Below are 12,684 nucleotides of genomic sequence, written 5' to 3' on the forward strand. Positions count from 1 at the left end.
TGCTCTCTCGCTAGGTCCCCCTCCACCCCCCCCCCATCCCGCGACCGTCGACTCGAGGACCATATAGCAGCACTCCACGCGTATATATCTATACGCACGTATATTCAGCGCAGTAACCCACCCTCCGGCTTCGGTAGCAGCGTCGTTGTTTCCCCCCCCCCCCCGCCCTTCTTCACCCCCTGCCCTGTGCAGCCCCGGACTCCTCGGGGGGGTTCCCCGTCCTATACCGGCTCCGCTGCTGGCGAGCGAACTAGCTTCGGTCGCTTCCTCTCTCTCTCTCTCTCTGCCCCTTTCCCCACCCCCTCATCTGCCACTCCACTCCGCGGTATACGTATATATCGTGCCTTACGCGACGTTGGCTTCGCGAGGCTGGAACGAACGAACGAACGAACGAACGAACGAACGAGCGGGCGAGCAAGGGAGAGAGAGAGAGAAGCTCTTGCCTTCGACCTGCTTTCTTCTCTCCCTGCCCGCCCTTCCCTCGTTCGCGGGAGCCCTGGCTATTTCTCTCCCGAGCGCGAGAGAGCCGCGCGATCGTTTTCGCCCCGCTGGCGCTCTCGCCCATATATATATATATATATATACACATGTATACACGTGCACACATACCGAGCTGCTCTCACGGCCGCGCGCGGCTATACGTATACATTTTTTTTTTCCCTTCGCGTCCCCCCCGACATCCCGCCACCTCTGCTGCCTCTCTCGTCGTTCTCATTTTCTCCCTTTTGCCGCGCTCTACTACCACCACTCGCTCTCACTACCATGTACACGAGAACCCAGGCTGATGCCGATGGCTCTAGGCTCTTCTTCCTCTTTTTTTTTTTTTTTTTAGTTGCTTCGGCGGCTCTTTTTTTTTCCTACGGCCGGTTTTTTGCCTCTCCTCCTCGCCGATGTGTATATACGTGTATCTATGTATCCCCCTCTGCGTCACCAGCGCTTCGTCTCTCACCTCCTCGCTGATGCCGCTGCTGCAGAGCTCGACCCTCCCCCATCGAGCTTTTAGCTTTATCGTCTCTCCCCCGATGCGCTGATGGCGAAGGAGTGCTCTGCCGCTGGAGCACGATGCGACGCGCTCTCCTTCTTTTTTTTTTTTTTTTGTTTTCCGTCGCGTCTGATTGTGTGCCATCCAAGGCCCCTCGTAACTGTACCGCCCGTCTATAGATAAGCGCTACGTATAGGTGCATATTAGCCGATGTGTCCCTCTCGTCATCCAACGTGTACACTAAATACGTCTCAATGCGAGGCAGTGCCCAACAACAGCTATCCTCGAGATTTCTCACTCAATTTAACCGTATCTCGTATAGTGTAGTATAGTATATACGTATAATACGCGATGGTATAATTGATAGGCACGTACATGTATCTCGCGCATGACTGATTCCGATCAATGGGGCGTTGTACGGTTGTATATGTTCCACCTTCTGCGCGACAAACGTGAAATTTTCACTAGTATATATTTATGTATAAGCGCCTCGATAGGCGACCACCTATTGTATACGTACGCCGATGATACGTTCACTGCCGAGGCCGCGGAGCCCGAGTTTCCTCGAGCACATAATAAGCCGAGCTCCTTCAAAAAAAGCCCTCGATATGCACATCGAACGATCGGCAATTACGCGATCTCATCGTGCACTTTGTGCCCAGCCACACGGAATCTCGCGACACAAGTACATGTATACGGGCTCACCCCACCGGGCGCTAATTACATTTCTCCCTCGTGGGCTCATTACAATAACAATGCGGTCCATCCGCCCCGATGTGTGTCCACGAGGGTGCGGAGAAAGAACCATACACACGCATCGACAACAAAAACCTACCCTCCGCGTGCGTCTCCGCGGCCGATCGCACAGCCAGAGAGAGAGAGAAAGAAAAAAAAGACCCGCGCTCCCGATCTCTCCATATAGCTTCCCCTTCGACGTCGTCGGCGGCGGCACAGTTTCGATTCGCCCCATCGCGGCGACAAAGAAACCCGTCGCTACACACACACACACACGTGCGTATACGTATATATGAAACAGAGTGTGTGTACAACACATCGGAGGAGGGGCAGCAGCGCGGAGATTAATGCCGCGGTCACTTTGAAATTCAATGCAAACGAAAGTGTATAAATTAAGGTCGGCCGAGGGGGTACAGAGAGCACAAAGTCCGCGCGATGGCGTCGATGAGAATCGAGGAGAGCCCCCCCTCCCTCCTTCTTCTTCGTTTTCCCCCCTTGGCGCGAGCCGCGTATACGCGCCCTCTCCCTTTTGCCGCGTCCCTCGTGTATACCATGTATATATATATATACATACGCGGTCTAATTGTCCGTTGCAAGGGAGAGTCAACGAACTTTGCGAGTTTCGGGGGAAGGGAGGGAGTGGTGCGTTTTATCGATGCGCGTACACGGTGCAAAGCTTCCAAACGAGTACCCCCGGGGCAGGGAGATCCTCGTTGCGCAATCACAGCCGATCGGAGGTGTTTTGTGCATCGTATAGGTAAGAGCGGACTCTCGCTGTTGTTCGTATTCATATGTATATATACGTATATTGTATCAGACTCGTGATTCAGCTGTCCCTTCCGCTAAATAAACAGTACTCTTCCTTGTGTACTCGTTCATCTCGTCCGAAAAATGATGAAAAAAAAAGACAATGCTAAAATCCATACATTTTTCTACCTCCTCGTTGCGACACCTATACAACGGGCGTTCGTCCCGAGTAACAGATAATCATCTATACGATCAAAAGTCTCGGGACAAACTATGTATGCAAGCAGCTGTATAAGTATAAGTAAGTATACGAGGAGAAAAGGAACTTGCAGTGTACCGTCCATCGTAGGTACCTTTATATATATATAAGCTTGGCAGTAGCGAGGGAGTGCGCGGATTGTCGTACGGCCCGCGGGCTATAGTATAATATAAGGTATGCCGACCGTGCGCTTCGGCGATTTGCATAGGCGTAACGCGTCTCTGCTCTCTCCGGGAGAGCGTCAGTTGGCCAAGGGGGCGGGAGGGGCCAGCGACGGGGCTATAAATACGCGCGCTACCGCTTGATATATAGGTACCTATATACACACATACACGGTGTGGGGTACTACTGCTCCGCGCCACCCATCGATCGCCCACCCCCCTCTTCCCCTCCTGCCATCTCCCTGTTCGCGCTCCACACTCGCCGTTCGCTGACTCTCCCGCACGAGTACGTGTATCACGGGCGTATAAGGTGTACGTGCATATATAGTTGTCCCAATATACCTGCAGGTATATAACTGTATATAGCTATACGTATAACATCGGAGATACGACGCGAGGGGGTGGGTATACATATATAGTGCTGGGGAAGAAGACGGAGGAAGCAGAAGGGGGGAACTGTGGCATAGCCGCGCCGCGTTGTCGCGACGTCGTCGTTCTATACGTACGTGCACACATACACACACTTACACCCTTGGGTATACATCTACATCTACTCGTCGTGTGCTGCGGGTCGGTCGGACAAGGTAGAGATGTATGCCGAGATTAGGTATGCGGACAGTCGGTCGATCGCCGACGATGCTGCCCATTGGCTACTGGATCCCTCTCCACTATAGATCCAACCTCTTCCCCCCTCGCCCCCCTACTCCTTCTCGTTATCACCTGCAAACGGGTGATGGACGTACTCACGGCGAATGTCGTATCGAGCCCCTTCTGTTTTAATAAAGGCACATCTTACGTTTAGCAGAAAAAAAAAAAGAAAAGAAAATCACCCCAGGGCGTGAGCGGCTCGGCGTTTCCAAAGAAAACCCGGGTGATGCGTCTTTCGGGAGCCTATTGCGGGGCGCACCCTGTCGATCCCTCTGATCTGCAGCGCTTTTCCGTTGATTCCCTCGCAAACAAACTCATTTGGTCCCTCGAAAATAATAAAGAAGACGAGGGAACCCACGCGCCCGCGGTCCAGTCAGCACGATGAGGGATGGGCATATATATATATACACGCTACAGCAACGTGTAGCCAACCTATACACGTTATATTATGTGTACACGTGAAAATAAGAAAAGCCCTCCGAGGGACCTTGAAAGAGCCTATCCCCTCCGGCCCGGGTCCTGAACAATTAAGACCGGCAACGCTGGCGGCGGACTGTACACGGTAGGTGCTGTTGCGCGCGAAACCGAAAAACACAGAAGAACGGGGGGACGGGGAGGCGAAAGATGGATGAGCCCCGGCTAGAAGAGTATAAGGTATATAGTACTCTGCGCGCCACCCGTGGCACACCAATACCGTTGTATATACGCGCTCATCTCCCACTTCATCCCCCCCCCTCTATATACCCAAACAAGTTCCCGTCGACGAAGAATCTGCCGCAGCGCACCGACACAGGTATACATGGAGGACACGGAGCCAACAACAATGGGCCCAACTCCGCGCTGCCCTGGCTCCACACGTATATAGGTGCAGTATACCTATCCGATTCGTCCTCTTTCATTCTCTTTCTCGCTCATTTTCGAAGGTTTTTCGCGAACGCGGTCCCTTACTTTTTGTTCTCCGCAGCGGCATTTCCACGCGCATCGAGCCGTCGCTTTTTTTCCTCTCTTTCTCCCGTGGACGATTTTCCTTTTGTCGTTCGCATCGCCGGACATACGTACACCACTACCGTCAGCCCTCGCTGTACACATACACAATACCCACACTTCCCTTTCTTCCCCGTTATTCTCTCTGCCTCGCGTTGGCGGGCACACCGACGTAGAACCTAATACCTACACGTACATCTACATCGCGCGAGCGCGAGGCGACTTTTAATTAGTCCCGGATCTCGCGAGCGAAGAACCCGAGCGCGGGGGTGGAGACGAGGGAGCTCCGACGCCGGAGGAGAGGATATACCTTTTTTCTTTTCTTTCTTTTTTTTTTTTTTTTCTTTTTTTTTTTTTTTTTTCATCTGCCAGCGGCAGCGGAGCTCGGATTAGCGAGGCGAAATTTTCCACGAACGAACGGGGGGTCTTTTCCGCGCCGGCAGCTGCAGCCCAACGCTCGACCTTTGTTATACACGTATATATACATACGCGGACTGTAGCCCGCCTTCTATCCCCCCCCCCTCCCACAAGCGATCGATATTTGGTTCGTCGAAAAAAGCGGACAAATTACTGAAAAAAATCCAGCGTACGTGTATAGTTACCGATTTAATTGTTATGGTAAACCGCACCCGATTACAAGCACCCCATAAGTACTCACTTGTTCGGCACAACTCGCGAAGGAGAGAAATTGAGATGGATCGGCAAGAAAAGCATGTAGAAGCGAGTATTCTCAAATCACTCGGGCTCGTATTACTTCTAACGGAGATAAGCGGGATTTGGGCACGCCAATAAAGGACCTGTATGACTGTATTGTTCTCCGAGGACTCGCGGCTGAGGTATTCGTTTGGGGGATTTGCATGCACCACGCGTCGCCTGTGCCTTTACGGGGAACTCGTCCCGGGGGGGGGGGAGATTCCATCCGAACAATGTCTCGTCGTTTCTCTCCTTCTTCCCCACTATCTTTTCTCTTGAGTTGACGAATCGATATGGAGGTAAAAAAAAAAAAGAAAGTGGTATAGGCGTATTGACTTATTTTTGGGATTGTGGTACATATAAGCGTGAGGATAGTTTATTTTTTTAGCACTCGAGCCATCGAGTCTGCGCCGGTGGGGGTTTTATCGTCCAATCGGTATTTAACGAAAGATTTGCGACGAAAAAGAAAGAAGAAAAAAGAAAAAAAACCTAAATATGCGCACAGGGAGGACAACCGCGTGCGGAGCGACACGACAACTTCATTAACGACGGGGAGGACGGCGGGAGGCCAAACGGACCTCGGGTTTCCCGCTGCGCCCCGAGACATGGATTTTCAGTTATCCGCCCACGCTCTTTCTTTGTAATTTTCCCCCCTTGGACCGTTTTTTTCCCTCCCCCCCCGGCTTTTTGTTGTCTCGTTTCGAGCGAAAAGGGCTCTCTATTGGGAAATGGGGAAACGCAGAGAACCGAAGGGATGGAGCGCGGCCCTTTTTCTATTTTCTTGCTGCTATACAGATCGTGGGTCCGCGCTATTCGTCAAAATTTCAACTCCACACAACCATCCGACTTCCAAACGCATGTCCGTCGTTGTTGGTGTACAGACCAAAGATGCCCCCCTCCCCCTGGCAATCATCACAGAGCCCACAAAACGTCCACGTAAATACGCACAGCCATACCGACAACAGCCGATCGGTAACGCAACAGCAGATTCACTGTGTATCGCTAACTGTGTATACGTATACACTTTGGGTTGGTTATCCTTTGGTTCCCTTGGCTCGCGCCGGCGGCGAATCAGTCCCCCGGCCATTTTTCGGGGATACATAATTCCCCGGCCGCGAAAGAGAGAGGAACCGGTGCCCGTACAAGGTTACCGGGAGAGCGAGCGACTGGAATTCCGAGCGCGAGTCGAGCCTCACGGTCTAGCCTCTTTTTTTTTTTTTTTTTGTTATTTAAGCGCGGGCTATTACGCAGGAAGGATGGATGGATCGCTCTACGTGTGTCCTCGTTTAATTGGTTTTTTGGAAATCGAGCTGTTAGGCTCTCGGAGATACAGGCCCGCTCGGCGGTGATTAACCGATGAAAGTATCAGCCGGCATCTCCTCCACCTCCTCCTCACGCTCTGTGTATACATGCATGGAGCCGAGTTTCTTAACGCACACGGCACTCAATGCATTGGTTTGTTTTCTTTTCTTTTCACCTGCGTTAATTAAGAAGATGCACAATCATCCTGGCCCCCGATGTTGCCTCTTCTCTTTGTTTAGGCGTTTCGTTTTTGTTTTTTATTTCCCTTTTTTTTTTTTTTTTTTCGTACTCCGTTTTGAAAGGGACCGGTTTTTTTGCGTTATCCTAATTTAATAATGTATAGACGATCGGTCCAGGGGAATGCTAATGAAATTAATCTAATGAATAGTAATGGATAGCCGTTTGTAGGATTATCATAGTCGGCGTGTTTTTGTGTTTTGCTATATGAATACACTTTCTTTCTTTTTTCCACACGCTAAACACTATACGTGTGTAAAATCGACATTTTACCGGCATTTGTGGTAAATGAAAACGCGAGTAAAATATACTTTTGACAAATGAAACGATTACTTTTTTTTTTTTCTTTTTCACAATGAAACAATTACTCTCTGTTTGGAAGATGAATCTTGGTATTTCACTTTGCATGATAAAACGTATATCGTGCCAATTAGTGACCCAATGGGCGTTGATTACAAGTTGATCGATCGTCCATGTTGTTATGTATAACGTATAGATTATTTTTCAACTTGGATCATCCAGCAGCGACGTATCGTTTCAATAAGATCGGCACGCGTATATATAGGTGATGTATACGAAACCCTTTCGCCGGATATATGCACACATTAAATTACGTAGGAATAAACCAAGGGGTCCCTCGATTACGCACTATAAAGCGGCCGCGGAGTTGAAAAAGACAAAAAGCAAAACAAAAAAACAAAAAAAAAAATAGGCTCAACGAGCAATGGAAGGAATAACAAAGAAAAAACAAGGGCATGCATCGGAGAAAGAACGGGGAGAAAAAGACCGAGGGAGAGCCTCGAGGGTTGGCAGATCGATTCGGCGTCCCGATGAAAAAAAAAAAAAAAAAAAAAAAAGGCGCGCGAAAATAGTCGGCCCCATCCACCTCCTCCTATATACAACTACTACTACTACCACCACCACCACGAAAGCGAAGCGTCCCTCACTTTGACGCGTCGCGCCGCGCGTTCCATTGCCTATATATAGTATCTTGTGCGTGGATGAGTCTCTACAAGCATTGACGAACGTCTATCTCTCTCTTTCGTTCTCTTTTGCTGTGTGAGATGGGTATACACACAAACGCACACATATTTGTATATATACACATGCGAAAGAGAAAGAGAGAGCCTGCAGACAGACAGCCGCACGCGAAGTACCGCGGATCGAAACTAAACTCGAAAATAGCGATCGAGGTGCGCGATATCGGAGCTCCAAGGCCTCTGGGTGTTACATATACACGTACACGTTGGGCAGTTTTAGCTTCGGTTCCTCCGCGCGTGCATGCATGGGTATAACTATACACACATATAAATAGCCACGCGTGTATACACCTAGTTGTGCATACCGATCACGCCGGTATCTATGTAGATGTACGGTGTAGCGTCGCAGTTATATATATATGTTTTCAATCGTGCTACAGGCAATACTTGGTCAAATTTCGATGGAAAAGATCATAAATGGGAATTTGCATCGCGACCGATGATCCCCTGCACGAATCGTACCAGTAAAACATCGATAATAATATAACTATGTATGTCCTTGATCCATCGAACTGTTATCTAAACAGGAGCTACCCTGGCGATTGTATTACACGTGCATCAGCTCCCTCGAAGATTTAATAATTAATTATAAAAGATCACAAGCGTAGGTAAACCAGGTAGATGAGATATAATCAATGGGAAGCGCAAAAAGCGAATTTTTGGTGCGGCGTGTATGCAAAAAAAAACCCTCCTCTCAAACATCTCTCATTTTTACTATGCCCTCCTTGTGCTTCTTTGTCTTTTCTGATGCATACCTGTCTTATACAATGTATATAGCCATACAGTTCATATATATAGATGTGATATCCCGCCGCGTGCACCGGCAGCAGCGTAGCGTATTTTCAAGCACACACACGCACACACACACAAAATATACACGTATAGGCCACCGAGTTGCACATCACCGAGAAGATAAAGAAAGGGGAAGAGAGAGAGAGAGAGAGGGAAAGGAGGCAAGAAAATCGATCGAGAAATTAACGACCCTTTGGCGTTTACTCCCTCACGGCCCTTCCGCCTCTCCCTTATTCTCGTACTCCCCCTTTCTTTCGTATATCGTAACATAATATGTATATATAAGCACAGAGCCTCTTCGCGAGTCGCCCTTCTCTTTTACTCTTTTCTTCTTCTTCTTCATCCACTCCTCCCCCCCCCCGCGTATGCAGCTGCCATCGTCTAACGTCCCGCGCCACCATCAGGGGAAAATACCTCTCCTCTGCCCTTGTACGTGCGGACTCGTCTGCCCCGTGTATTTCGTTTTCCTCGCTTTCTCTTGCTTGGATTTTCCCTTCCATTAACGAGGTTTTCGGGCAGAACCGAAGGTGAGGGTTATACAGCTCTCTCTTTTCTCTCTGATGGTTGAGCACGGTATTGTAACGGGGGAGAGGAAGCGAAATGGGGCACCCACACGTATATTTACACGCACGAGGAATCGGGGGAACGATTTGTTATCAGGTGTTAACCTGCTTGCATAAACGAGGTATTTTCTGCAGATCGTACACCCGACGGCTCTTGCTGTGGGATGCAATAACAACTCCGATGAGGAAAGGGAACAAAAAAAGGCTAACAAAAAATTAAAAAAAATAGTGGAAGCGATTATGGGATGTGTATATATATATATATATATGGAAACAAAGCAGTCTCGACCGAGAGGGGCCCTTATTCGGTAACTCTTTTCCGGGGCTCTCGCGCGGGCAACGGAGCTAAATCGCCATTGAATCGCTCGATGCTTTGTATGTTGTATGTATATATTTATATAACAGGTAGGTGCATACTTCGGACGTGTATATAAATACTTATACAGGTAGAGAGCTGCTGACCTGCAGGACATGTACGTGTGGGTGCAGCTCGGCCGTCCGAGTTAAAATCGAGAGAAAAGCCCGGAAACCTCTGCGGTCGGGGGAAAGGGCTCTCTGGAGCGCGCTCGGTAATATACCTATACCTACGGGGTCTCTTTTTCGTTTCCAAGCGGAGGAGAGAGTATACCGCTGCAGGGATGCGGCAGAGTCAACCAAGGGGCTGGAATTAATTGGAGATGGTGGTGCAATCGAGTTCTTTCGTCCCCGTGCCAGGCATTATACAATACATATATATGAACGTGTATGTAATTACATACTCGAGCCAACAGCATCACCGTGCATTATTTTCGAGGGCAGTATATACAGGGCGCGGTGTAATGTATGTATATAGGTGACGCCCTTGGTCCGTCCGTCCGTCCGTTCGATGGGAGCATAAAGAGGAGGTGGTGGGTGTTTCGCACAAGCTCTTTTACGCATGGGCTTCACGTATAATATATACATTTATAAGCGACCACCTGTTACCTCTAGCGCTGTATTTACAGTACAGCTCCTCTCTTTTCGATGTACAGTAAACCGACCCTTCCCATCATCCTCCTCCTCTTGGTGCGTATAACATTCATACGGGCGAAATCACAAATATACACGTCCCAAAGGGTGTCGGTGCATCCGTATACACTGGCCCCGAGCACAATTGACAAAAACAAGATTCATCAGATCTGTATAACATCAACTGGAAAGTCCCAATTGATGCCCATGCGAAAGGGTTATCAGACTCTCCTCCTCCTTTGATCTCGACGCCCGGAAATTTGCGTAGCTGCTGCGGATTCCTTAGCTAATACGAGTTTGGGGAGATTTCAACGGCGTCATTCATGATGTGCCCAACAACGTAAGGAAAAAAGTGGAGAACGAGCGTTGCGGTGGACCATTCTGCCATTTTCAAATCGAATCCAAAGCCGAGCTTCTGTGCGTATACAATAATAATAATAGTAAAAGTGGCGAGCACCGGGAGAGAAAAGATGAAAAAGAAAGACCACGAGTCTCTAACTCGTCTCGTGGTTTTTTTTTTTTTTTTTTTTTCCTCTTCTCGCGGCCGCGATCTCCGCTCCTCGAAATTCGCCGGGCGCGCCTTGGAGCCTGCAAATTTACGAGCGAGCCCGGCCTCGTCAACTCACGGATTCACGAGGAGCCCGGGGGAGGGGAAGCGCGCTCTCGGCTTTATCTCTCGGATGGACGGACGCCGAGGCGAATTCCACGGCTCGTACGTGGAGAGAGGGCTACGAGGACAGGGGGGAGGGAGGCTCCGGCACACACGCGCGTGCTGAACTCGCGGTTTTGGCGGGCCTTTTTTTTTTTTTTTTTCTTTTACTTCTCCTCTTCCCTCTCTCTCTCTCTCTCTCTCTTCTGGCAGTCGAAAACGCGGCAAGCAAATCGCTCCAAGTCTTCTTTTTTTCTTCCTATATACATTTGCGAGAATTTTCGCAGAGGTATGGTAGGTAGCGCAGGGCTCGAAATTGCTCGTGACCCACTGAGCTATTATTTATGGAGAAAGGGCTGAAAAAAAGGGGGAGGGAAGGGGTGCACGGACGATAAGGGCTCGTTTTACACGGGCTGTGTAAACCAACCGAATGGAGTTTTGGACCTTTGCACGCGGGCGTAGTGCAAATTTTGGAAAATTTCCCGCGGGGAACACGGAGGTTTCGCTGCGCTGCTAATTTCCTGCTCATCCCGTCCTCGTCAAATAATTGCCCTCGCCTGATTTAAAATGAAGAGCCACTCTCGAGTTTTCCCCCGTTGGTACACAGGGCCAAATGAAAATTTCAATCGAACACTGGTGCCTCCTCCTCGCGTTTTTTTTTTTTTTTTTTTCGTGAATATAGCGTTTTTATGTACCTTGCAATCGCCATAACACACTTTTATAAATACTTGTAGCTCTCGGGCAAACATTTGACGCTAGAGATTTTGAGATTTTTACTCATCCGGGCGACGGAGTAACGCTCAAAGAGAGAGACTCGTACTTTGTAAAATCACCGTCGGGTACTTCATTAAGACCCGGTACATAATACACCATTTCCAGTGCAAGGCACCCGACTCTGTTTGACGAGGACAATCAGCCTCGCGCTCCCAATTATTCCCTCGAAAATCCGGGGCGGCCCTTTTCGCAAAATTTCCGAGACTCCTCCGAGAAATTCCCCGCGAGAGCGCCCAGTCGGATAGTCCGCTCGGAGGGACCACCGGCTTTTGCTCCCTTTCTCCTCTCTTTACAGCTCGCGTTCGCTCTACAATATTAAACGCTGCGAAGAGCCGACGAACGCGGGCGAGCGGACACGCAAAGGACCGGTGCAAAAGGTGTGTGGGTGTGGATCGCGATGTACATCCTACATGTGTGTGTGTGCGCGCTGGAACGAGCTACGTATAGAGATGAGCGGCCAAAAGGGAGGAAAAAGAAATCTGGCGCGTATACACAGAGGCCAGCTTCGTGCCCCGATCGCCCGAGCGGCAAAGAGAGAGGGGGACAAAGGTTTTTTCAGCCCCGCAACGAGTGCCAATCTCCCTCCCCTCCTTGGCGAATAATCGATTCACCCCCTCTAGTCTCTTCCCTGTTTTCTTGCTCCCCCCCCCCTTTGGGGCAAAGACTCAGTTTTATGCATACTATAAAAGTCAAAAGAGTAAAAGTGTATTTTACGGCTACCTAAAGTAACGCAGCAATTTGCGGAGGTTGCGGAGCAGCTCGCGGATTATATATATATATTATAGTATACACACATATGTACATAGTGTACAAAGGTATAGCGTTGATTTTGCCGATGGTGTAGCCCGAGCGGCTCCCTTGCTCGAGTGCTCTTTTGCATGAGCTCGTGCATCAGGTAAGGATGGACGAGCAGCTGGGGCCATCATCGGAAGAGCCGGGAAGGGAATTTATGTATCTGCCTGCTCGCTATATATATATATATATATATACACACACATATATATGCCTTCGATAAGATGTACATTGTATATAGGTACTTGGGTATTTGTTTGACGAAATTCCGGGGAAGCGGCTCGCGCGCGTGACATTACGAAAATGTAGAAACAAGAGCAAAAAGGCAGGGGGGGGGGA

General features: G+C 49.3%; 1 protein-coding gene across 1 annotated transcript in view; it reads right to left on the minus strand.

Moving 5' to 3' along the window:
• LOC106637499 (dynein regulatory complex subunit 7) overlaps positions 1–12,684 on the minus strand; it is a 166,889-nt gene that overhangs the window by 106,976 nt on the left and 47,229 nt on the right. The gene's annotated exons all lie outside the window — the stretch shown is intronic.

Source organism: Copidosoma floridanum, unplaced genomic scaffold (assembly GCF_036245765.1).
Source record: "Copidosoma floridanum isolate Cflo_tuat_1 unplaced genomic scaffold, Cflo_Japanese_pri ptg000013l, whole genome shotgun sequence".
Lineage (NCBI taxonomy): Eukaryota > Metazoa > Arthropoda > Insecta > Hymenoptera > Encyrtidae > Copidosoma > Copidosoma floridanum.